Source organism: Erpetoichthys calabaricus, chromosome 8, assembly GCF_900747795.2.
Source record: "Erpetoichthys calabaricus chromosome 8, fErpCal1.3, whole genome shotgun sequence".
In the NCBI taxonomy this organism is placed as follows: Eukaryota; Metazoa; Chordata; class Cladistia; order Polypteriformes; family Polypteridae; genus Erpetoichthys; species Erpetoichthys calabaricus.
In genome coordinates this window covers 150,963,314-150,990,741 of record NC_041401.2, presented here as the reverse complement: position 1 = coordinate 150,990,741, position 27,428 = coordinate 150,963,314, and the positions used below count along the sequence as shown (strand labels likewise).

Below are 27,428 nucleotides of genomic sequence, written 5' to 3'. Positions count from 1 at the left end.
TGCGCCTAACTAGTGTTGACTTGAAGCTATCTCTTGTGATCGTGAAAGCAAAATGATCACGAGGTGACTGTCAACATTAATTTGACGATTCATGAAATGGCAGTAACCCCAGTAGAGTGTAGCTGCAAACATCCAAAGCTCTGCTCCACTGAGGAGGTTGTCACTTTACATTATACTTAAGTGATGCTACTATTCCCAGTTATACTGTGGTTAAGGTTAGGGTTGTGGAAGAGTTACCTGACTCAAGCCAACTAAACCAAATTTCCAGTAGAGCTTGTTAATCGTGCTGCTGTTGAGTTCTGAATCTCCGCGTCTCTCCCCCACTTGGTCATTTGATCATGGACCCCACGTACAGCACGGGATATGAGATTAGGAAGGGATGACTCTGATTAAAACCTACATAAGTGACTATCCATAACTATTGATATTTGGTCAAATCTGCTGTGAAAGAGATGTTTCCACAATAAACTCTCCAAACCCTTAGCAATCATTTTACATTGTCAACTATACGGTTTGACCAAATTCCATATCAGCTTTAAAGTCATGTGGAAAAGTTTAATTTTCTACTTGATTTCTGTTACTTTGACCCAAAGGTGGTTCTGACCTGAAGGATATTCTGACAAAATTGCAGGTTGTATTATAAATTAAATAGTTACGGTTGTTTTACAGCTCATTGGATCAGTAACGAATACAAAAAAGGAAAAAATAATTGTTCACTCATCATTTATCAGAACTTAGAAAGCATAGAAATATATCTTTATAATAAAATTAAAATACTTTTTTTTTCTTAGGATCTGTTATATGAAATGCAATTCATAGCATTCCATGAAATTGTAAATTGACAAATGGCTTGAACAAGACACAGGAACAAGAAGCATTCCACTCCTTATGTACTCACTATGAAAGGTAATAATGCTTTAATTGCACATACAGTAAATAGTTATCCATAATCAGCAAGATTTTTAATGATGAGGTCTTTAGTTACTGTTTCTTTTTCAGATTAGTAAAATATGTTTATTAAAAATTGTTACTTTTTTAAAACACATTATTCAACATTTTTTTAAGGAAATGTTCTAAATAAGTTCTTTCATGTGTTAGGGATTTCACATCACGTTTTTGGATTTGTCAGCTGTTACAGAGAATGATGAGCACACTAAAAAAGTATGAAACATGTGACTTGGGAAAATGGGGTTTCAAATTCCTCTGTGGACATATTGTTAACTTCTCTGGTTTTGAAGCTCTCTTTATTGTCAATGTTAAATGAATGCCTGGAAAAAACTAGTATTGTTTATTTATGTTTATTGAACAGAAATGTTTATTTTGAAAAATCAACTATTCAACATTATCTCTTCTAAGTATGTTTCCTAAATAAGTTCTTGTGTTAGGTATTTCACAACAAATAATGTTCTGTAACTTGTTAGAGGATGATGAGCACACTATAACAAGAGTATGAAACACCTGACATAGGAAAACAGGGTGGAAGATCCTCTTTGGGTCTTATTTATACCTCTTTCTTTTATTTTTGAAATCTCTGTATTAACTGTTAAATGTATTGATAATACATTAGCTTAGGTACTGCAAACATGCATATATTACTCAGTCACTTTTATGTAACAAAACCTTAACAACCACTTCTTTGGGTCTCCATAACACTTACATACAAAGCATTAGTAAAGTGTTTATTCATGTCTGCACCATGACCTACTAACAAAACTTCACTTTGGAGTGTTCTAAGGTGGCTTAACTGAGACGCATTTCTCTTGTTTTTATATATTTATTGTAAGTCAGGTGAATCCTTCATATTAACATGTAATTTTACTATCATGTCAAAGTGTCACACTGCACAGGTGAAGTTGAGGGGTAGCTGAAACCTACCCCAGCAACCATCATTCACAAGGCAGAAACAGTTTCTGAATTGGTTACCAGTCCATCGCAGGGTGAACACACACACACATAGGCCACTGTAGCAATGCCAGTCCACTGAATCTGTATGTATTTGGACTGTTTGAGGAAACCAGAGCACCTGGAGAGAACATGCAAGCTCCCCAAAGCTGCAATCCTTAGTCTCCTTTACTGCAAAACAGCAGTACCACCACTCAGCCACCCAGCAATATTATTATTAAGTGATGTTCTCAATATCTTCCATTCACTGCATTTTGGCAAAATCAAGCCATGCAGTCCACGGAACTCTGTGTAGACCTATGCAATCAACCTGTGGAAAGACATACACCATGTCAAAGGTATTAAATCATTTTAAAGCACTGAGTGTTCCTAGGAGCACAATAAATGTGAGAAGGAAAAAGTTTGGAGCCACCAGTTGTCTTAATTGTCTGTGTGGCCAAACTGAGTAACTGGCAAAAAAAGCACGTCTCAGGGGGGTGACCAACAACCCAATAGTCAGTCTGACGAGACAAAAATTGAACTCTTTGGGCAGAACTCCACACACTATGACTGGCAAAGACCAGGCACTGCTCATCACCTGCCTAATGATGGTGGCAGCAGCATGCTAAGAGGGTGCTTCTCAGTGGTTGGGACATGGAGACTGTTCAGAATTGAGTAAAGGATGAATGCAGCCAAATACAGGAGAGATCCTTAAAGAAAACCTGCTCCAAACTGCCCACAACCTCAGAATGGGGTGACGGTTGATCCTTCAGCATGACAATGACCCGAAGCATACAGCCAACATAATGCGTTGGCTTAAGGACAAGTCTCTGACTGTCCTTAAGTAACCCAGCCAAATCCTAGATTTAAACCCAATACAACATTTGTGGAGAAACTGGTAGAAAGGCAGTTTACAGATGCTTCTCATCTAATCTAATAGAGCTTGAGTAGACCTGCCAGAAAGAATGAGATAAACTCCCTAAATCCAGGTGTGCAAAGCTAGTAGAGACATAGGAAGACTCACAGCTCTTATTGCTACCAAATGGGCTTCTACAAAGTACTGAATTAAAGGGTAAGGGTCCGAATGCTTTTATGTATGAGGGATTTCAGTTTTTGATTTTTAGATAGATTATTAATCCCAACACTTTTAAAACAATTTGCAGATACTCCTGCGTTTTTTAAAGGCCATGCATGTCAGACTTACTTGGTTTTTCTCTGATCCTTTTTCTCCATCATAACCAAAAGGTACAAGAAATAAAAGAAAGCCCTACAACAGAATGGGGACACATTGGTTTGCACTGCGACTTTACAGCTCTATGGATCATAGTTGGTTTCCCATCTCAGCCACTACCTCTGTAAGTTTGCAGTATCAACCTGTGCTCACATGCACTTTTCTCTAGGTAATCTTATTTTATCCCATACCCCAAAAGACTTCCATATTATGATAATTGATCATTAACCAATGGGGTTATAGGTGTCTGTATAAGTTTGCCCTGTAATACAGACAGGTATCTTATCAAAGGACTGTGCTTCGCTTACATAAAGCTACCATTACTCATAACATTAAAGAGCTGCTATGAATGAAAAGCTGACAATAAACAAAAGCTTTCTAGTCTTATGAAAAGACATAAACCAAAAATTGTTATTTTAAGAATTAGAAATTAACCAAATGTACTGTGGTATAATATGATATCAAATAGTTTAGTAAACAATTTATATATTACTGAAAAAATAAGCAGCAGAAAAATTAAGTATATTGAGACAAAAAAATACATAAAAAGAGAACTGCCTACAAGTGCAAAATACCAATACTCAGTTGACACGGCTGGTTAATATGTGTCAAATTGTACAATAATACATTGTCCTTTTCATAAGTATGGATTATATATAAACAACAATATTAATAACAACAGATAAAGGACCAAAAGAAGCATTAAATGCAAGAAACATGTATAATATCTATTTAAAATAATATGAAATAGAACATGATACAAACAGCAAATACAAATATATTTAAAAACCCCATTTCCAGAAGAACTGGGAAATTTTCAAAAATACAATAAACAAAAATCTGTGATTTTTAATTTTCTCAAACCGTTATTTAATTGACAAAAGTATAAAGAAAAATGTATTTTATAAATATAATTTGAAGCCTACAACATGTTAAAAAAACTGAGGCATGTTTACGACTGTGTTATATCACCTTCCCTTTTTTAATCGTTTGGGAACTGAGGATACTAATCATTGCAGTTTTTCAAGTGGAAGTTTTCCTGAACAGTTTATAGTCATCCCAATGTCAGCAGTGTCTGATGCCCAGTCCCAGATATACATGAACAATTGAAGTAAGCCCCTCATCTTCTTTGTATACAAAACAGTCTGTGACCAATGGTAAATGTTTTATTTAAGATACACGTACGACTCGCGCAAAATCCCAAGGGGAGTAGACCACCGCTCTTGAATTTTGCATACATGTATGAGTTGCATGAAACTCCGCTCCACAGATTTATATCTGTAACACAGCGTGACAATCACAACAGGTGGTAAGATCCTGGTCCCTGCAAATCCAACAGACATACCTGGAAATGGAAGTGGCGTTTATCTGTGGGAAGAAAATTGGACCGCACTGGTCACTAACAGCGAGGACGGAGCAGGATTGCAGTTTCTTTGGTGCGGATTACTTTGTGGAATAAAAACAAAAGATTGAGTGAGCATTATGCTTTATCCATATTTAAAAATGCAATTTTACTTCAGTGCATCTTCAGACTGGAATTAAAATCTTCAAGATTACACGAGGCTGAAGTTGGCTACTTACTCGCAGTTTAATTTTTAACCTTGTTAGGATTATTGTCGCCTTTCGTATTCCAGTTATACAACAAATCAGTTCGTCTCCAGGTTCCAGTAAAATAAATATATTCTCTAGTGGCAGACCAGAATTAAAACAGCATGAAGTAGTTCAGTTCACAATTAACAGCATGTGAACAGAGTGTATATGCACATCTTTTGTGTGCATATACTTCATATCCCTGTGTTCAAATATGAATGTTTCTTACACACCCATATTGTATTGTTAGTCTTATATGTGCCATTGTTAATTTTTATAACTTAATTTAAAAAAGGAAATACATACTAATACAGTTTTATTAAATAAATGAATGGCACGTATAAAAACAAAAGTGAAAATCTGGGATAAGCGTTTCTCAAAAAATGCCGAAATATATTTTAACATTAAAAGTGAAACAAGTAGGAAAAAATAAAAATCAGTAAAAAACAAACATAAATACATTTAACTAGAACACAAATACAATGAAAATGGCCAGTGATGGGGCTGTGTTAAAAAGTTACTACCTCAAGGGAAAAAAAGATATTTACAGACTTTTACCTTAGTATTTGAAAAAATGTCAGTCTAGGTTTTGGACACAATAAAACAATCACTAAAATTGATCAAAAAATGGGATAAAGCTAATTTAGCTTTATGAATAATAAAATTGTGCAATAGAAAAGATAACATTAAGAGTCAGAGTTATTATCCAGCAATATGCCACAAAAACCTTGCTACTTCTAAACTAACACTTTTCCCTAATCAGTCCCTTAAAATCTGTCCACGAATAACATTTCTATAACACCTTTTCTTGCAAGTGTAGCTCAAGTTTTTCTATAAAAAACACAGGTACAAAAGTAAATTAAAGGGATTATAAAAGTAAATAAGAAGCAAAGGGATAGGTCATTGTCCTTTTTAATAACTATATTGTATGATCAAAAAGCTAGGAAGAAAAACAATTCCAGCAATTAAGAATGCTGGAGATTATAAACCTCAAGAGGTTCCCAACCCAAAGCCTATTCAGCCTCCTCTTCACATCTCAATATACATAAATGTGGCAGTCTAATTCCGAAAACAATTCCATATCAGCATGATCTTGTGAACTTTCCTTCTCTAAAGCAACACAGGCAGTTGGAGTTGACTTAATCAGGTGGCAATGATGCAGGGTACCATGGCAAAAAACTGGAAAAAAAGAAAACTTAAAAAAAAACAAAGGTTATTACTCAGAGAAAATCTTACAAATTTTAAGTAGTACCATTCATAACGGAAGGAATTAAAAAATGATTTTTTTTAAATGCTTGATATTTGTAGCCTGGCATGTCTCTATTGGAAAAGCATTCCAGATTTTTCTCAAAAAAGTGCAGAAAACCACCTCAACAATTTTTTCATCTGGATTTTGGAATAAAAAGCAAACCAATGTTTCAGCAACTAAAGATTATATTGAAGCATATAGGGGGACAAACTATTCAAAGCCATTATCTATACAGCAAGGAAAACAAGTATTGAATGCGTCAACATTTTTCTCAGTAAATATACAGTATCTCACAAAAGTGAGTACACCCCTCACATTTTTGTAAATATTTTATTACAGTGGAACCTCGGTTCACGACCATAATTCGTTCCAAAACTCTGGTCGTAAACAGAGTTGGTCGTGAACCGAAGCAATTTCTCCCATAGGATTGCATGTAAATACAATTACCCTAAGTTCTTGTCTATAAGCCGGACTCATGTATTAGCCGGAGACCAAAAATCATACGAATTTTTAAAATAAAATCGTATCATAGATAAGCCGGACTCATGGATAAGCCGAACATACTATAACCTATAACTAATAGAAGGGAGGGAGGTCAGTGGTCTCACTCGCGCCCATTTAATTTCTTTAAGGGGGGAGAGAGTGTGAGATATTGCCGTCTCTCTCACTCCCCGCATGGCGCGGTTGGAGCGGCCGGAGCGCGTTCTTTCTGCTCTGGGCGTCGCTGAGTCAACACGAGCGCGTAGCGGTCATTTAAACTGTGATTTTATATGTAAGCATATTTAAATATATATCGCGGATTTCTGCGGACAATGGGTCTTTTAATTTCTGGTACATGCTTCCTCAGTTGGTTTGCCCAGTTGATTTCATACAAGGGACGCTATTGGCAGATGGCTGAGAAGCTACCCGGCTTACTGTTCTCTCTCTCTTGCGCTGACTATCTGTGATCCTGACGTATGGGGATTGAGCAGGGGGGCTGTTTGCACACCTAGACGATACGGACGCTCGTCTAAAAATGCTGAAAGATTATCTTCACATTGCTATCTTTTGTAAAGCTGATTCCTGAAAAGACATGCTGCACAGTGCTTCGCATACTTAAAAGCTCGAAGGGCACGTATTGATTTTTGACTGAAAAACAAACTCTGTCTCTCTCTATCTTTGTCTGCTCCTGACGGAGGGGGTGTGAGCTGCCGCCTTCAACAGCTTTGTGCCGCGGTGCTTCGCATACTTAAAAGCCAAACAGACATATTGATTTGTTTGCTTCACTGCTTTGAAGAGGAAGATATGTTTGCATTCTTTTAATTGTGAGACAGAACTGTCATCTCTGTCTTGTCATGGAGCACAGTTTAAACTTTTGAAAAAGAGACAAATGTTTGTTTGCAGTGTTTGAATAACGTTCCTGTCTCTCTACAACCTCCTGTGTTTCTGCGCAAATCTGTGACCCAAGCATGACAATATAAAAATAACCATATAAACACATGGTTTCTACTTCGCGGATATTCTTATTTCGCAGGTGGCTCTGGAACGCAACCCCCGCGATGGATGTATAAGCCGGACTTATGTATAAGCCGATATTCTATTTTTTCATTTTCACAACTTTTTTCCTTAGATAAGCCGCGGCTTATTGACAAGAACTTAGGGTAATCCGTTCCCGACCGTACGAACTGTATTATATATATATTAGTTTTTAAGCACAATTATATAGTTAATCATACCATAGAATGCACAGCGTAATGGTAAACTAAATGTAAAAACATTGAATAACACTGAGAAAACCTTGAACAACAGAGAAAACTAACACTGCAATAGTTTGCGCTATAGTGCTAGGAACCGCTCGCTAAAAACACTTTTTTAATGAGTTTTAAGCACAGGGGAAAAAATGAACATTTGAAAAATCCGTAATTTAATAGACCAAGAAAAGTAACATTGCAACAATGCAGGCTACGAACCGTTCACTGTAAATAGAACTGAAAACAAAAACAAGCCTTCTCTACCATATGCGTCCCTCGCTAACTCTCTCTCTCCCCCCCGCCTGTGTGTGTGTGCGTGCGTCTCTCTTTTGCGAGCCTGGAGCGCAAAGAGCACGTGAGACCCCCCCCCCCCCCCCCCTCTGTAACAATGCAGCAGTATAAACACTTTTTAAATGAGTTTTAAGCACAGGGAAAAAAAAGGAACATTTGAACAAATCTGAACTTTATTTAAAAGCCAACCAAGTTCACGCGAATACCATTACAACCCGATTGCTGTAAACACACTTTTTAAATGAGTTTTAAGCACAGGGAAAAAATGAACATTTGAAAAAAGAGAAAAGTAACATTGCAACACTTCTCATAATTAAGTCTCAATAATTCTCACCACTCTTCACTTGCTTCGAAGCCATGGTTAACTGCAAAAGCACATGAAATACTGTAGAGCACAAAGAGTTCACAGGTAAAGCACGCACGTCTGACTGAGAACAATGAACAGGGAGAGGCTGAACACATGCTTAAATACAGTAATCGGCGCGTACGAACCGGAAGGGAAATGAAATAGAGCACAAAGACTTCACAGCGAAAGCACGCACGCACGGAGAACAATGCAACACGTGTGGCGCACAAACCGAAAGGGAAACTGGCTTGTTCGTATACCGAGTGTGTGGTCGTGAACCGAGGCAAAAGTTTGCCGAACTTTTTGGTCATAAACCGAGTTGTACGTGTACCGAGACGTTCGTGAACCGAGGTTCCACTGTATATCTTTTCATGGGACAACACTGAAGATATGACACTTTGATACAATGTAGTCAGTGTACAGCTTGTATAACAGTGTAAATTTGCTGTCCCCTCAAAATAACTCAACACACAGCCATTAATGTCTAAACTGCTGGCAACAAAAGTGAGTACACCCCTAAGTGAAAAATGTCCAAATTGTGCCCAATTAGCCATTTTCCCTCCCCGGTGTCATGTGACTCGTTAGTGTTACAAGGTCTCAGATGTGAATGGGGTGCAGGTGTGTTAAATGTGGTGTTACCACTCTCACTCTCTCTCATATTGGTCACTGGAAGTTCAACATGGCACCTCATGGCAAAGAACTCTGAGGATCTGAAAAAAAGAATTGTTGCTCTACATAAAGATAGCCTAGGCTATAAGAGGATTGCCAACACCCTGAAAGTGAGCTGCAGCACGGTGGCCAAGACCATACAGCGGTTTAACAGGACAGGTTCCACTCAGAACAGGCCACGCCATGGTCGACCAAAGAAGTTGAGTGCACGTGCTCAGTGTCATATCCAGAGGTTGTCTTTTGAAAATAGATGTATGAGTGCTGCCAGCATTGCTGCAGAGGTTGAAGAGGTGGGGGGGTCAGCCTGTAAGTGCTCAGACTATACACCGCACACTGCATCAAATTGGTCTGCCTGGCTGTCTCCCCAGAAGGAAGCCTCTTCTAAAGATGATACACAAGAAAGCCTGCAAACACTTTGCTGAAGACAAGCAGACTAAGGACATAGATTACTGGAACCATGTCCTGTGGTCTGATGAAACCAAGATAAATGTATTTGGTTCAGATGGTGTCAAGCATGTGTGGTGGCAACCAGGTGAGGTGTACAAAGACGAGTGTGTATTGCCTACAGTCAAGCATGGTGGTGTGAATGTCATGGTTTGGGGCTGCATGAGTGCTGCCGGCACTGGGGAGCTACAGTTCATTGAGGGAACCATGAATGCCAACAAGTACTATGACATACTGAAGCAGAGCATGATCCCCTCCCTTCGGAAACTGGGCCGCAGGCCAGTATTCCAACATGATAATGACGCCAAACACACCTCCAAGACAACCACTGTCTTGCTAAAGAAACTGAGGGTAAAGGTGCTGGACTGGCCAAGCAGGTCTCCAGACCTAAACCCTATTGAGCATCTGTGGGGCATCCTGAAACGGAAGGTGGAGGAGTGCAAGGTCTCTTAACATCCACCAGCTCCGTGATGTCGTCATGGAGGAGTGGAAGAGGATTCCAGTGCCAACCTGTGAAGCTCTAGTGAACTCCATGCCCAAGAGAGTTAAGGCAGTGCTGGAAAATAATGCTGGCCACACAAAATATTGACACTTTGGGCACAATTTGGACATTTTTCACTTAGGGGTGTACTCACTTTTGTTGCCAGCGGTTTAGACATTAATGGCTGTGTGTTGCGTTATTTTGAGGGGACAGCAAATTTACACTGTTATACAAACTGTACAATGACTTTACATTGTATCAGAGTGTTATATCTTAAGTGTTGTCCCATGAAAAGATATAATAAAATATTTACAAAAATTTTGTGAGATACTGTATTTCTAATGGGGCTATTGAGATGAAATTTTCACCAGATGTCAGTAACAACCCACGTTATCCACACATACAAAAAAATCAAAACAAACGATGTATGAACTTAAGTTGTGTAATAAAGTGGAATGACAGGAAAGAAGTATTGAACACGCATACTGAAATTTATGTAATGCTTAGTAGAAAAGCCTTTGTTGGTAATGACAGCTTCTCCTGTGTGGAAAAACTAGTTGCATTCATTGCTCAAATGTGATTTTGGCCCATTGTTCCACACAAACTGTCTTCAAATCTTGAAGGTTCTGGGGGCCTCTTCTATATGTGATCTTCAGTTTTTTCCATAGATTTTCAATTGGATTCAAGTCGGGTGATTGACTGGGCTATTCAAGCAGCTTTATTTTCTTTCTGTGAAACCAACTGAAACTTTCCTTGGCTGTGTGTTTGGGATCATTGTCTTGCTGAAATGTCCACCCTCATTTCGTCTTCAGCATCCTGGTAGATGGCAGCAGATTCTTATCAAGAATGTCCCGGTACATTTCTCCATTTATCCTTCCGGCTGAAAAAGAGCCCCACACCTTGTTTCCAACTCCAAACTTCACTGTTGGTATGGTGTTTCTGGGGTGATGTGCAGTGCCATTTCTTCTCCAAACACGGTGTGCGCAATGACATCTAAAGAGTTCCATTTTGTTATGATCTGACCAGACTATATTCTCCCAGTATTTCATTGGCTTGTCCAAATGTTGTGCAGCAAACTTTGAATAAGCTTCAACATGCTTTTTCTTCAGCAGCGGAGTTTTACGTGGTACATGTGCATAGAGCCCATGGCAGTTGAGTGCATTACGTATTGTTTTCTTTGAAACAACTGTACCTGCTAATACCAGGTCTTTCAGAAGCTATCCACGAATGGTCCTTGGCTCTTGGACAACTCTTCTGATTATTATTTAACTCCTTTGTCAGAAATCTTGCGAGGAGCACCTGGTCGTGGCCGGCTTATGGTGAAATGATATTCTTTCCACTTCCGGATTATGGCCACAACGGTACTCACTGGAACATTCAGAAGTTTAGTAATACGTCTGTAATCAATGCCATCGTTATGTTTTGCAACAATAAGGTTGCAAAGGTCTTGAGTGAGCTCCTTGGTTTTTCCCATCATGAGATGCTTCTTGTGTGACACCTTGGTAATGAGAAACTTTTATAGGCCATCAATTAGGACTTAACCAGTCGATATTAATTTGTACTGATAGGGGGCACAATTGCTTTCTAAATACCGACAGATTTCAGCTGGTTTCTTGGCTTTCCATGCCTTTTTGCACCTCCTTTTCTTCATGTATTCAATACTTTCTTCCCTGTGTCATTCCACTTTATTACACATAATTTATGGACTTATTTGTATGTGTGAATTACTTTGGTTGTTACCAATATCTGGTGAAAATGTCATGTCAATAGTCCTATTATAAATATTTACTGAGAAAAACGTTGACCCGTTCAATACCGTCTTTTTCCGAAAATAAGACATCCCCCGAAAATAAGCCCTATCGAGATTTTCGGAACTTTTTGTAATATAAGCCCTCCCCCGAAAATAAGCCCTAGTTAAAATAATGTGAAAAAAAGAATTCGTTAAAAAATGCTGTTGATGTATTAAGTATGTTTAGCTTCCCTAATACTCGTATTTCAGAGAAATGTTTGAAATAAAATATTCCGAGAAATTCATTGTTTACCTCTACAGTTCGTTTCAAATTAATTCTTGGAATTTATCTTAAAAATACAACATAAGGCAGCATGAATACATAAATATTGTGTCCGCTCTGCTCTGCTGTGTTGTGTTGTACTGCATCGCGCGTATCGCAGAGTATGGTCGAATGAGGTGGGGAGGGGGTGGAGGGGGGCATGCATATGCGGAATGCGACGGAACGCGTCGTTGGCGCACACTATAAATAATTGTTCGTTAAGGCAGCAGTCTACATTGAGCGACAGTGCAGATACAACGTTTGTTCATTTCAGTCTTGTAAGTCTGATTATTTCCTCATACGTCATTTTATTCATGAATTTTGTACCCAATTCACAACTTCCTGTAAGCCTGGTTTTACAAAATTACCTCGATGATTTCTCACCATTCTGTTTTCAATATATTCATTGATTTCCATCCGCAAATGATCCTTGAATGGCTTGTTTATTGCAATGTCAAGTGTCTGTACTCATTTTAACTGCGGTTAAAAATTATTCACTTTATAAAGAAAAGCCAAGCAAAAAAAGGTGTCATTTTGCTTGGCTTTTCTTTATAAAGTGAATAATTTTTAACCGCAGTTAAAATGAGTACAGACACCTGACATTGCAATAAACAAGCCATTCAAGGATCATTTGCGGATGGAAATCAATGAATATATTGAAAACAGAATGGTGAGAAATCATCGAGGTAATTTTGTAAAACCAGGCTTACAGGAAGTTGTGAATTGGGTACAAAATTCATGGGACAAAATAACTGATAGTTGTGTTTCCAATGCACTACGAACAGGCTACTTAGACAAGAAGTATTCATTTAACGATAGCTATATTGCAAGACATGAGAGATTCGGGCCAATGATTCAACAGGAAATGGATTTGGAGGAAAATCAGAACAGAATTCAGAATTTGATTTATGACGATGTTCCAGAAGAAGATGACATGACTGTAATTGAATAAATTTTAATTTCTGTATTCTGTGTAAAATAAATAAATATTAAATAAAAATATATAAATATACTTTTATTTTTGTCCTCCCCCGAAAATAAGCCCTAGTGCGTATTTTGGACCAAAAAAGAAAGTAAGACAGTGTCTTATTTTCGGAAAAAGACGGTACTTATTTTCCACACTCTGTGTGTGTGTGTGTGTGTATATATATAATATACTAGTAATTTAAAATTAACCCTACAGAAGACATGCAACCTGGGCAATAATACAATGACATATGAAATGTGCTCAGTTTTTCAGAAGTTGGGTGGAAAAAAAAACAGCAAAAACATAGTAGATTTAATCCTGAGATTCAGATGGAGGATTCTGGAGGTGCTTGGCACTACTCCAACATGTCACATATCTGTCCATCCTTCTTCTTCAATTGCAACTCCATTATCTGGCCAAACTCTTCCACCACCCTAGAAGTGTTAAATAAATAAATAAACACAATAGATAAATAAATGAGGTTCACCTACTTAATTCAAACATCAATAAAGTCTATCCTTACTTCTTGGAACACCTGTAGAGCAGTACCAAGGCAAACTGAAAACTTAAGATGTCTGCATGTAACTGCACCTGACCACATCAAATAAGTTTAGATATACATAGTTTCACACAATGTCTACTGCATAGGTAATGTAAACTAATAAATGTGATACTACATTTAGAGAAAATTGTGTGTAGGTTCTTTCAAAATACAACAAAGCAAAATAACATGAGAAAATAAATGTTATTTCACAACAGACCCGTTTTGTTATTGTCGGTATTGATGTACCTCTGAGAAAAACAACTGTCACTGTGGATGTGAGGATTCAGATACACTGTTTTGCTTAATTGTTAACATGCAGTTTACTCTTTAAGGACAAAAAATGCAGCCAAAAAACATGCCAACTAACGTTAATACACTGTTAAGAAAATGCACGTATTTTTTCCATTACTCCGTTAACGTTAATACGGAGAAATACTCTTTTGAACCACGAGTTTACGAAGGTAGTATTTCATCTGAGAAGTAAAATCCTTTTTACCTTCATTTGTTAAAAAGCTGTAGATACCAAACGTAAAAAATAAAGTTCAAAGAAATGTCGTTTTTCACTTCGCTTCCTCTACGTTAGACTGAAGTTAAATTCCTCAGGTGAAAAATATTCTTTCAAGATGGTATAAAACTCAAACGTTCTCATCTTTTATAGTAAGAAACGATGAGTTCACAGTAAACGGAGATAAACTGCACCACAAAAATGATTAATAAAGAAGAGCAATGCAAACCGCGCTCGGGCAGTGTCATAAAGTTGTTTAGTAAGGAGAGAGCGCATGCGCGATGCAAATCGGATGTGGACTCGTGTCGTAAAATAAGAAACGTATATCAGGCAGTGTCGTGAAAATTAGTGATGGGAATTCCAGCTCTTTTAAGAGAGCCGGCTCTTATGGCTCGGCTCACTTAAAAGAGCCGGCTCTTTCAGCTCCCAAGTGGCTCTTCAGATTTTTTTGGTGCTAAAATGAAATTATTACCAAAAATAATGTAAAATTATAAGTGAAATGAATTACTAACGTACAAAACATACATTATATCAAATGTTTATTATTTATATGTCTTATAACATGGTGCAGAATAATAAATTTTAAGGTACAAAAACAAACCATCTCAATTTGAGAAAGATCCAATATTTTTAATTATTTACAGTGAAACAACATAAGCTTACAGAATCACAAAACAAAATATAAATAATGTGTAAAACAAAAAAGTAGCATCCAGGAAACAGTTTTAGTTAGTCTTTAAAGAAGGTTGGCATTAAGAAAAACCAAGTGCCTCAGCTTTGAGGGGTTGATACTGTTTCTTCTCTCTGTTATTATCTGCCCTGTTTTGGAGAAGATTCTCTCTGAGGGGACTGATGTTGCTACAATGCACAGTCTCTGTGCCATTATATGCATAAGACGTGGGTAAACTGAAGCCTTGGTCTCCCACCAGCTCAGCGGGTCTGCGCTTCTTTGGAAAAGAGGCTTCTCAAGATACAATCTCACTTCCAGTATTGCATCTGCTGAGGGATGCCTTCTTTTTTTGAGTGTCTCCAGGGCCAGTTGCTTGTTCTTCAAAGAACCTCCAAACAGCAGACGCTTGTGGCTCCTCTTGTTCATCCTCTGTTCCCTTTTCTCCCTCTTGGCCCACTGGCATTGGAGCTGGCTGGAAGTATCTTGCTGCTGCACTTATTCTCTGAAGAGCTTCATCAGCCGCTCTGTTTTCATTAAAGGCCAACCTTTTGAATCTTGGGTCAAGCATGGTGGTTTCTGAAAGAATACTGTTGTATTCTATTCTGTGAAACTTTCTGTCCATGGATGCACAGAGAGCAGCCACTAACCCTGCCACTTTCCCTGTGGTTACTCTGGTCTGGTGCTCAGTTGTTACTCTCTGCAGACCCTTGCACAGGATCAGCATTTTGGATGCTGTAACATAGCTGAAAATGAGTAAAGAATAACTGTTAAAATTATGCTTTGTTTTATTTAGCAGTATGTATTATTCCCATTCATGTCTAATCTACTTTTCATACCAATAATGCAACAACAACTAATAAAAATGATAATAATTGAATAATAATGATATTAATAACAATAATAATAATGTAGTAGCATTTGTACACTGTACCTGTCTGCACTGATCTCCACAGTGACCCGCTCAAACTGCTCCAGAACCATGCATGTCTCCTGCAGCACCTCCCATTCCTCTTGGCTCAGAGGATCAACTGGTGCACTGATAACAGCCAGGGTAGAGATGACTGCATCCTTGGACTCCAGAATCCGTTTTAGCATATGAAAGGTTGAGTTCCACCTTGTAATGCACTCCTGTTTGAGCTTGAGTTCAGGCATGCCCATCTGTCGTTGGGTAGATTTGAGCTTCTCTGTGGCTGTTGTGCTCCTGTGGAAGAATTCCACTATTGCCTTCACTTTGTCCACAGTGGGTTTCATCACCTTCAGAGCATCTCTCACAAACAGGTTAATTGTGTGTGCAAGACATGGGTGGTGGGTCCATTTCAGGATTTTAATTGCTTTAATTATGTTAGATGCATTGTCACTGACACAGCAAACCACTTTGTTTTCCACATCCCACTCTTTTGCCACTTTGAGCAGCTCCTCTGCTAAGTTATTAGAAGTGTGTCTGTCACTGAACTCAAAACAATCCAGAAGACAGGTCACCATTTTGTAATTTTTCAATAAAGTTGCAGGTAACTGACATGTAGGATGTGGTGGTGCGGGATGTCCAACAGTCAGTTGTCAGGCAAACTCCTGGGGCTTTTTTTAACTCTCTCTTGCAGTGAAGCACGTTTTCTGTCATATAGGTTTGGGATAATTTTGTGAAAGAGAGTTTTCCTGCTTGGAATTACATAAAATGGATTGAGAGCATGAGTAAAGGTCCTGAATCTTTTGTCTTCCACGATTGAAAATGGTTGGAAATCACGTGCAATCATTTTAGCCAATTCCTCATCAATTGTGTTCTGTTTAACTGGAGTTATGGCTTTTTGCACAAACTGTCTCATAGAGCTCTGGGTTGTAGGTCTTGGTGTAGGTCTGGATGACGGTGTAGACATTGACAAACTGGCACTTTCAACAGTTGCAGTAGACAAACTGTCACTTTCATTAGTAGCAGGTTCACTTTTTTTTCTTTTTTCTTCGAACTGCACTGATGGATGTACAGTTCTCATGTGCCGGTGCAGATTATTTGTAGAGCCTGTTCGATATGAGATTTTAACCTTGCACGCTCTACACTCTGCCTTTGTATTATCAATGTAATTGAAATGTATCCAAATTCTACTCCGTTTCCTACGGTCACTCATTTTGTCGCGCGCGTGTCCTTCCCTCCTGTTTCTCTCTCTGAGCGTGTGTGTGCTGTGTTTGTCTGTAGCACCGCCCCTCCCCCTCCTGCTCCTGCTCCTGCTCCTGCTCAGTGCAGACACGCATTTTCTAGTTGACCAATCCCATGCAGCTTGGAAAAAAAAAATAGAGAAATAAAAAAAGCGGCTCCGACTCCAGCTCACAGACAGGAGCCGGCTCCAAGAGCCGTTTCGTTCGCGACTGACACATCACTAGTGAAAATGAAAGTCCTGCCCGTACGTTTTTTTCTTACCAAAATATTTAAGTTGAATGAAGTTGAAAATCCTTCACGTAGCAGCAGCCGTATTTAATTATTTGTTTGGTCGAGGTCGTAAAGGTATTAATGCAGCTGTATAATTAAATAATTAGTGCGTACACTTTAAATATAGTAGATGTGGCATTACGATGTCTGACGTCAGTGGGAGGTCGTTTTCCCAAGTAGTAAAATAAAACAAAACAATTTCCAATCGACGCCATTTTAAGGACTTTTTTCTTTTGCAGTTTTAATACTTACTAATGAGAATAAGGGAAATAAAGCGGGAATGTGTTCCTTCTCTGACCAGGTAGAGTGTCTTTCCTAATCGAATTGTATTTTTTACACGTACTACCTGAATATGAGATTTAAGTAAACGGATTTTTCAAATCTATGATACATAAATACGTTTTCGAGAGCTGCTGTTTCTCTCCGTTAAAATAAGTCCAGCAAAATGACTCCTTTTATGGACTAACTAGAAAGATTACAATATGCAAGCCTTAGAGATAACTCTGGCTCCTTCGGGACGGAGGAGAGCGCTGCAGACTGGGGCTGTGCGATGACTTAAAACGTTCATGTGTAATTTGTAAATGTGTTAGGTTTACGTTACCATACTGTTTTTTTTTTTTGGGGTGACGCCTGTGAATTAAGAATAATTGGCAGCTCAACGCACCCATAGACATAGAATTACTAGACGCCTCGTGACCAGCAGCATCGTACGTCAACGTCGCCGCCATATTGCGAGTGGCACTGCTGTGGAGTGACGTAATGGATAAAGATGCCTCACGCATGTGCTGCTTCTGATTGTACAAACCGCTGTACGCTCCAAACCAGATCACAGGGATTACATTTCATTGGTAAAGGTGAACAATTGTTTTGGTTATATTTGGCCATTAGAAAATTCCGTTTTATAATCTTAACTTTAGCTTCGCCAGACTAAGATAGCAAAACTATGCATTTATGTGCACAAGTGAGCCTCCAAGAAACGTTTTGGCTAAACGTATTTATTTACAATGTAGATTGTTGTTAGCTGTTAACACTTCTCAAACTTTGACAGTTTCCCAAAGAAATCCACCTCAGGAAGCAGTGGGAGGTAGCCCTTAGACGGGATTTTGAGAAAGCTGCCCTGTGATGTGTGCCGTGCTAGTTTGGTAACAGATGCAGTACCGGCATCACATAATCAAAGCTACCACTTGCTCACATTAAAAAAACAAAGGAGGTTTGATGATTCCTTCTGAGGGTACAGTCAAGGTAGTCAAAGTAGCTGAGCGTGTTATCCAACAGTCGACATTAGGGCAAGCTGTCAGTGTACAGGTGCTGGTCATAAAGTTAGAATATCATGACAAAGTTGATTTATTTCAGTAATCCCATTCAAAAAGTGAAACTTGTATATTAGATTCATTCATTACACACAGACTGATGTATTTCAAATGTTTATTTCTTTTAATGTTGATGATTATAACTGACAACTAATGAAAGTCCCAAATTCAGTATCTCGGAAAATTAGAATATCAATTAAGACCAATGCAAAAAAAGGATTTTTAGAAATGTTGGCCAACTGAAAGGTATGAACATGAAAAGTATGAGCATGTACAGCACTCAATATTTAGTTGGGGCTCCTTTGGCCTGGATTACTGCAGCAATGCGGCGTGGCATGGAGTCGATCAGTCTGTGGCACTGCTCAGGTGTTATGAGAGCCCATGTTGCTCTGATAGTGGCCTTCAGCTCTTCTGAATTGTTGGGTCTGGTGTATTGCATCTTCCTCTTCACAATACCCCATAGATTTTCTATGGGGTTAAGGTCAGGCGAGTTTGCTGGCCAACCAAGAACAGGGATACCATGGTCCTTAAACCAGGTACTGGTAGCTTTGGCACTGTGTGCAGGTGCCAGGTCCTGTTGGAAAATGAAATCTGCATCTCCATAAAGTTCGTCAGCATCAGGAAGCATGAATTGCTCTAAAACTTCCTGGTAGACGGCTGCGTTGACCTTGGACCTCAGAAAACACAATGGACCAACACCAGCAGATGACATGGCACCCCAAACCATCACTGACTGTGGAAACTTTACACTGGACCTCACGCAACGTGGATTCTGTGCCTCTCCTCTCTTCCTCCAGACTCTGGGACCTTGATTTCCAAAGGAAATGCAAAATTTACTTTCATCAGAGAACATAACTTTGGACCACTAAACAGCAGTCCAGTCCTTTTTGTCTTTAGCCCAGGCGAGACGCTTCTGACGCTGTCTCTTGTGCAAGAGTGGCTTGACACAAGGAATGCGACAGCTGAAACCCATGTCTTGCATACGTCTGTGCGTGGTGGTTCTTGAAGCACTGACTCCAGCTGCAGTCCACTCTTTGTGAATCTCCCCCACATTTTTGAATGGGTTTTGTTTCACAGTCCTCTCCAGGGTGCGGTTATCCCTATTGCTTGTACACTTTTTTCTACCACATCTTGTCCTTCCCTTCGCCTCTCTATTAATGTGCTTGGACACAGAGCTCTGTGAACAGCCAGCCTCTTTAGCAATGACCTTTTGTCTCTTGCCCTCCTTGTGCAAGGTGTCAATGGTCGTCTTTTGGACAACTGTCAAGTCAGCAGTCTTCCCCATGATTGTGTAGCCTACAGAATTAGACTGAGTGACCATTTAAAGGATTTTGCAGGTGTTTTGAGTTAATTAGCTGATTAGAGTGTGGCACCAGGTGTCTTCAATATTGAACCTTTTCACAATATTCTAATTTTCTGAGATACTGAATGTTGGACTTTCATTAGTTGTCAGTTATAATCATCAACATTAAAAGAAATAAACATTTGAAATACATCAGTCTGTGTGTAATGAATGAATCTAATATACAAATTTCACTTTTTGAATGGAATTACTGAAATAAATCAACTTTGTCATGATATTCTAATTTTATGACCAGCACCTGTATTGTTAGTGTGTACTGTAGAGAGACAAGTCACCCGTTTGCCATCGTGCCATGCCACTGCCACCAAGTTTTCTGAATAAAACTTTGCAGCATCACGTACCTATCATTACGCTGCATAACCTGTCCAAAGCCACCAGGGGACAACGCACGTGTGGACTAATGCTCTCTGAAGTTATATCACCAGTTCTGTCACATCTCTATTTGTAATGCCACAGCACGCTTCATCTCGTCTTTTGTTGTGGGTTTCCACTTTAAAAAATGAGAATGCGATGCAAGCGCAGCCCGCGATTCAAAAAATTTCTCTGCCTACCTGTTTGTCTCGTCTGACAGTAGCTGATAAGCAGCATCAGGATAGAGCAGCCTGAAGTAGTTCAGCAGCTGGTGATCTGTCGTGTCCAACAGCAAGCCATGCCGTCTTGTGAAGTCTGGTAGCCCACGGATCAATGTCTGTGTATTCCTCCCACGCGAACCTTGCCGTAGATGCATCGGCTGCAGGAATGCATTCAGCTGGCAGCGGATCAGCTGGCGCGGCATCGGCTGGTGTCCGATCAGCTGATGCCAGCTTCTCACTCTCTTGTTCGCTCTCCTGATCACTGTCAATAAAATCTGATTCTGAAAAATCAGAGTCCGACTCCGCGATGATGCGCAAAACATTGTCTGCAGAGTGTTTTCTTTTCTGCACTCGCTTCACTCCCTTGTGACATGTGGATACCATCTTGCCATTGTTTACATTTCGCAACTCACGCACACGCAAGGATTAGTTGCCGAGTCAACGAGTCTAGCATTCCTCCAAGCACAGAGGGAATGCCTGCGACGTGACAGTGAGTTTTGTCGCCATTAACAGCTGATTGTCGCCCTCTATCCCTGGATGCCGACTTTTGTCGACATTCGCCCTCAACCCCTTCTGTCGACAAAAGTCGACATCCGCCCTAAAAGAGTTAACAAAGTTTCTAATTTGAAGATAGTGAAAGAAATGTGTTGCTGGAAAGTTAAGTTTGGACTGTAATTGTTCATAGGATGCAAAGATGTTGTCTATATAAAGATCTTTAAGTGATTTAATCCCAAATGTTTTCCAGATACTGTATTAAAAACTGCATATGTTTGCGAGGGTTGAAAAAGGTGGTTCTCATGCAGAGGTGCCACAGATAAAAGATTCTCCATCTTAAAATGCTTTCTACATTGGTTCCATATTCTGAGTGAGTGAAGCACAATTGGGTTATTAGTATATCGGGGTGATAACTTGCATTAATAGGGGCACAAAGCAGGGAATATAAAGAAGTACTGCAAGATTTTATTTCTATTGTGCCCCAAGCCTGTGTATGTTCATCTATTTGTGTCCAGGTTTTTATAGCTTGTATGTTTTCTGCCCAGTAATAAAACTGAAAGTTGGGTAGAACCATGCCACCTTCTGCCTTACGTGGATGTTTTAAGTTCCAAATAAATGAGGTTACAGTTGAATCTAATTGCTTAAAAAATGATTTATTGATGTATATTGGTATGTTCTGAAATAAAAAGAGAAGCTTAGGAATGATATTCATCTTAACAATGTTAATTCTTCCAGCTAGAGTGAGATGAAGGGTTGACCATCTATGCAAGTCTTGCTTTATTTTTTCCATACATACGGCAAAATTTTGTTGATAAAGAGCTTTATGTTTACTTGTGATATTTACCCCTAGGTATTTAAACTTATCTGCAATGATAAAAGGGAAGGTGTCCAATCTAATATTGTATGCTTGAGAATTCACTGGGAAGAGCACACTTTTATTCAAATTTATTTTAAGACCAGAGATCTTTTGAAATTCTGTAAGTGCTGTTAAGACTGCAGGCACAGTATTTTGTGGGTCTGATATATACAGTACCATATCATCTGCATTTAGAGAAATTTTCTGTTCAAGTTCTTCTCTGATAATCTCCTTTATCTGATAAGCATTTCAACAGTGAAATGCCAGTGGTTCAATGGCAATTGCAAATAGCAGTGGTGACAAGGGATATCCTTGTCTGGTACCACGTTCTAGTTTAAAGTAGTCCGAACAAATGTAGTTAATACAAACTGAAGCTTCTGGATTGGTATACAGTAGTTTGATCCATGCACAAATGTTCGGGCCAAACCCAAATTTCTCTAATGTAGTGAAAAGGTAGTTCCATTCAATCATATCAAATGCTTTTTCTGTATCCGATAATAATATCTCTGGGGTGTTTGACTTTGCCGGTGAATATATTACATTAAACAGGCGTCGAAGATTGGAAGCTAAGTGTCAGCCTTTAATAAATCCAGTTTAATTTTGTGATATTACCGAAGGCAGCACTTTCTCCATCCTTCTAGCTATGACTTTGGAGAGTATCTTGACATCATTATTCAGAAGTGAAATTGGTCTGTATGATGCACATTGTAATAAGTCTGTATTTTGTTTAGGAAAGACGGTGATTAATGCTTGGTGAAAAGTTTGAGGTAGAATTTGATTGTCTCTAGCTTCTGTAAAGCTAGCTGAGTGGAGAATTTCTTATAGAATTTGACAGGGTAGCCATCAGGGCCTGCTGCTTTCCCACTCTGAAGTGACTTTATAGCTTCTAGTAATTCAGATAGCACCAGAGGTTTATCCAGTTCCTCTGCACTAAGAGTATCTATTTCACCAATTAGAAGAATTATTTTGCCTTGGGGGCAGTTTTGTCTAAATATAGTTCAATAGTTATAGTCAATGTGCACTGCAGAGGATGTAAGATGCATGTTTCACATTTCTCTTTAATGCAAGCTTGGACTCCTGTATACTGCAATTTGTGATGGACACACCATAATTTTCTCGGGCAACTAAGTTGTCTCTGTATTCAAGACCATAATGTTCTAGTATGTATACAATATGGTCAGAAAGTCCTACTACATCTAGTTTCTCAGCTGATTCAAAGTGGAGGAAACTCACATGGATAGCTTCCACTGAAATAGTACCCGAGTACCAGAGATATATGTTCTTTTTAAACATATTTTGTTCCATCAACCATGGTTCTAAAGACCTTGCTCTCAACACTTCTTCTTTCATTTGTGTTCTGAGCATGTCGGCTAAACAACTCGGCTCCTCATTCTGAATTTCTTTGCTTTAACATTAAAATAGCATTAAAATTCAAAGCTGATGAAATACATTTTCAGTGTATACCTAGTCTGCTTATGATTACACAATTTAAGTGCAGGTAATTATCTTTGTGTAAAATATTTTTTAATTCTAACAGTGAAAAATAAATGGTCAAAAGACATTTTACTCATCTTTAATGGCTCACTGTAACTTATGACTGTTCTGCTGTGCTGTCTTGCTATCAGAATGCTAGCTGCTTTACTTTAACAGTTCGCAATTGTAAAAAAAGGGTGGAGGCTTAGTTTGATAACATTCTAAACAATGTAAACAATGTAACAACCCGCTAAATAACAAGACTTGTAAAAATTGGCTAATTTACTCATGGAAGATAAAGGCATTTAGTGAGTTGCTTGTTGTTTTTATATCACTTTTTACCAACTTGACGTGACTTAACTTATGTGCCCGCCTTAAGAGTCCAACAAGAAAATGTGCTTTATTTGTGTTTTAACCATTGCCAGTGCATAAAAAATGTACCCACATATATTTTTCTCAGACCCAGATAGCCTTCACATTTTGGGGGGACCACAGGGGAGACCATGCTTGTTACGGGGGCAGTGGCCCCCCTCGGCCCATCCCCAGAACTGCCACTGAAATCACGATGCAGTATTGGCACCAAACTCTAAAATTAGATCTGCTGCATCATAAACTGGATTTGAACAATTAACTACAAATAGAAAATCTACAAGTTACTAATTACTTATACTCACTGAAACACAATGTCCTCAGTTGTTCTTTTTCTGTCACTTCCCGAGGAAACAAAGTGACTTGGCATACATTATAGAAAAATTGTACTTTGTTGTGGCTTTGCTATAGTGTATATTTTGCCTTTTCTTATCAGGCATACAAACAACATGCCACAAAAAATGCACAGTGCCAATTGTTGATTAGGATTGTGATCTTGCAGTGTACGATATGCATGCAGGAGGACGATGGCACTGGCCTTAAAAAAAATATGGCAGTGCTTTGACATATAATAAGTTTATTTCAGATTTTTTATCTTGTTTTGCACATTCCAATTACATTCCAATTGTAGCAACCATCCATGTACACAGAGGAGAAAGGATGACTATGTGGAATGGGGAAATTAAAAAATTCAATCGTTTATTCTTCTTTAATGTGACAATTCAGATTTTAAAAATGAACCGTGTCTTTACGCGATGTTGCTGTAGGAAATTAAATAAGCTGTAACCTTTTACTTCCCTTACTGCCTCTGCTGCATTTTTATGGTCATGGGGAATGCCCTGGCTGCTCAGATTAACAAATCAATCATATTGCATACCTTGTGCTGATTACGCTGAATTTGGGAAATTTGCTGTGAACATAAAAGCTTCTAATATAGTTCTGTCAAACTATTTTTCCAACCACTCTATCCTGGTGAAAGAATTTAATTCACATAAAATGGAACACTAAGATTTATTAATTTTGTGTTTAAAAAAAATAAGCAAAAGCCTCACAAATTGGAATGCCTCCAAAAAGCTACCATTAAAATCAGTGACCTGGGTTTAGCAAACGATCAGTAGTAGAGAATAAAACTCTTGGATTACCTGCATTATTATTTATAATTGTAGAGCAGTAGGACTGCTTCTCCAGATGGACTTTGTTGTAAAATTCCATTATTTTAGCCTTCAGTATTTCATAGTGAACTATCAATTTAGTTTTTCTCCATTTACGTTCAGCTCTCCGGCATGTTTTCTTTAAATCAGATACTCTTTGGGCCTTCCATGGTGTAATAATGCCAGACAGTTTTTTTTAACTATCTTTTCACGAATTGACTTTGTCAGCGGCAGCTCTCACTTTAGCATTAAAAATTTCCACCTTACTAATTTACATTTATTACCACTATTGTGGTAATCGCTACAAACAAACTGGTTGTTTAGAAGGTTATCAAACTAAGCCTCCGCCCTTTTTTTACAATGGCAAACTGTTTAAGTAAAGCTGTAATAATAATGTTGTTACTGCATAGCTTACATAATAGGTGTAAAATGTCATCATTATTAGTATTTTTAAAGTTAAAATACAGGATTGTTAAACACTTATTAGTACACAGTGATGATTTAGAAGAGCAGCATTGAACTTTAAAGCCCAATTCAAGTCCCTGTTCTGCACACTCCAATTGATTCTGTAGCTTGCTGTTTTCAGGTGAAGTAGCCAAAATATATGTGTATATACAATATGTGTGTGTGTGTGTATGTATATATACAGTATATATATATATATATATATATATATATATATATATATATATATATAATTAATAGGTGTATTGTGATATGAAAACACGGGGCAGCCGCCCGTATAATTCTGTATCCTGGCTGCAAAAAGTAAATGTTTGTGGTTGAGTCAAGTTTACAAGACAGAGTCCAAAACAGAACTCAATTCCAGGGGAAAGGAGTGAGGCTTTATAGGAAGTCTGAGGGAAGTGATGTCGTCCTCGGGGCCGGGACCGGAAGTGGCGTGTCTTGAGTTGAGGCAGTGGCTCCTGGTGGGATTTCCCGGGAAAGCGTTAGTGCACACCGCCACCCCCTGGGCAGATGTATTACCATTCTTCTCCAAGCTCTTCAGCTGCCTCCTATTCACACGTGTATGATAGTATGTATATATATATATATATATATATATATATGTATGTATATATATATATATGTATATATATGTATATATATATATATATATGTATATACAGTGGAACCTCTAGATACGAGTTTAATTCGTTCCAGCACTGAGCTTGTATAGCGAATTTCACATATCTAGAACAAACTTCCCCATTGAAAAAAATGGAAATCCAGTTAATCCGTTCCGCACCCCAAATATATTAACATAAAAATCAATTTTCCTAACAAATAACACTGATAAATTATATATACTGTAGTCTACCTTTAATAAATAACACTGGTAAATAATATAACTGATTATTAAAAGAATCAAAACAGGTGTCCAAAGTGCAGTAGAGCATTCAATAAATCTTTAAATAAATAATCCTTAAAACAGTTGTGAAGTGGAGGTTTAAAATACACAAGAATAACAATCCTTTAACACGAGGTTAAAACGTCAAAAGGATGCAGTCTTTAAAAAACAGATGACAATCCCCGGTGCTTCTCTCTGTTAGCGTCTCACCTGCGGGCTCTGCAACAGGCGAGACACTCTTAATGCAGCTGACCTTCTCTACACCGTCCTGCTTCAGCTGTTTGGCTCGCCTGTTCAGCTCACTGTTCAGCTACACGCGAGCCTGCACTCGCTCGCTCGCTCTCCCGCACCGACTTCCTGCCTGCCTGCCTGCGCTCTCTCTCTCCTCTCTTTTCTTTTACTTCTTCTCCCCCTTAACCGGCTCGCGCTTCTCTATATATGCGGGGAGGACATGGCAGCTGCAGCCCATCAGTCACAGGAACAATCATGGATGTGGGCAGTTTCCCACCTGTGCACTTAAGTGAGAAACGCAGACACCGCAGATCGCGGCTCGCAACTGCTACCACGCCCCCTCGCTAAGCCGCGAGCTATACCCACAGCCTGGCTCGTGGCTTGTTACGCGAGCCAATCCTCGCATTTAGATCTGAATTTTTTGCTCATACTTTCCTCGTATTTTGAATTTCTCGTATACAGAGGTGATCGTATCTCGAGGTTCCACTGTATATGTATATGTATATATATGTATATATATATATGTATGTATATATATATATATGTATATGTATGTATGTATATATGTATATGTATATATGTATATATATATATATATGTATTGCAATAACATATTCGCGAGATAAAAGAACTCAGTAGGGAGAAATGAAGGAAGAGCCGCAAACAGCGAAGAACAAAAAATTCATTAAACAATTGAGAAGGGAGCGAAACAATAAGAAGCCAGCGAGTGAAGCATACAAGCATGTTCATAAGGGAAACAAAGCACGGTGTAAAACGTAAGTTTAAATTAAGTTTATAGAAACGCTCTCACTGCTGATTGCAATAACATATTCGCGAGATAAAAGTTTAATGAGAAGACACGAGGTATAAACGAACCACACGCCGTAGCGCAACGTTAGGGGCAACAGTTTCAACCATTCTATGATCTGCTTCTCGCAACTGAAAGACGGCACATGGCGGATGTTAGCCGACTTGCTGACCGCAACGTTAGGGGCTTCAACTCTGGCGCTGACGATAGAGATTCGATTCCCGAGAGGGGATGAAGTGAGTGTGTATGCCTGATGAGCCCAGAATTAGGGAGAAACACGTGTCGCATACTCTTTGCATTATTTGAAAGTAAACTATTAAAACCATTTTATGATTAGCTTCTGGGAACAGAAAGAGGGCACGTGGCGGATGTAAGGCGACTTCC

General features: G+C 38.7%; 2 protein-coding genes across 5 annotated transcripts in view; both read left to right on the top strand.

Moving 5' to 3' along the window:
* LOC114656170 (anterior gradient protein 3-like) overlaps positions 1 to 27,428 on the top strand; it is a 270,125-nt gene that overhangs the window by 42,666 nt on the left and 200,031 nt on the right. The gene's annotated exons all lie outside the window — the stretch shown is intronic.
* LOC114643119 (tumor necrosis factor receptor superfamily member 14-like) overlaps positions 1 to 27,428 on the top strand; it is a 203,729-nt gene that overhangs the window by 73,083 nt on the left and 103,218 nt on the right. For 2 of the 4 annotated variants that reach the window (XM_051930532.1, XM_051930535.1), the window contains exon 2: positions 792 to 906. The gene's annotated coding sequence lies outside the window, so the exon portion shown is untranslated. Of the gene's footprint in view, positions 1 to 777; positions 907 to 17,253; positions 17,367 to 27,428 lie in introns of those variants that run through there. The other 2 variants (XM_051930533.1, XM_051930534.1) reach the window with 2 other exon arrangements.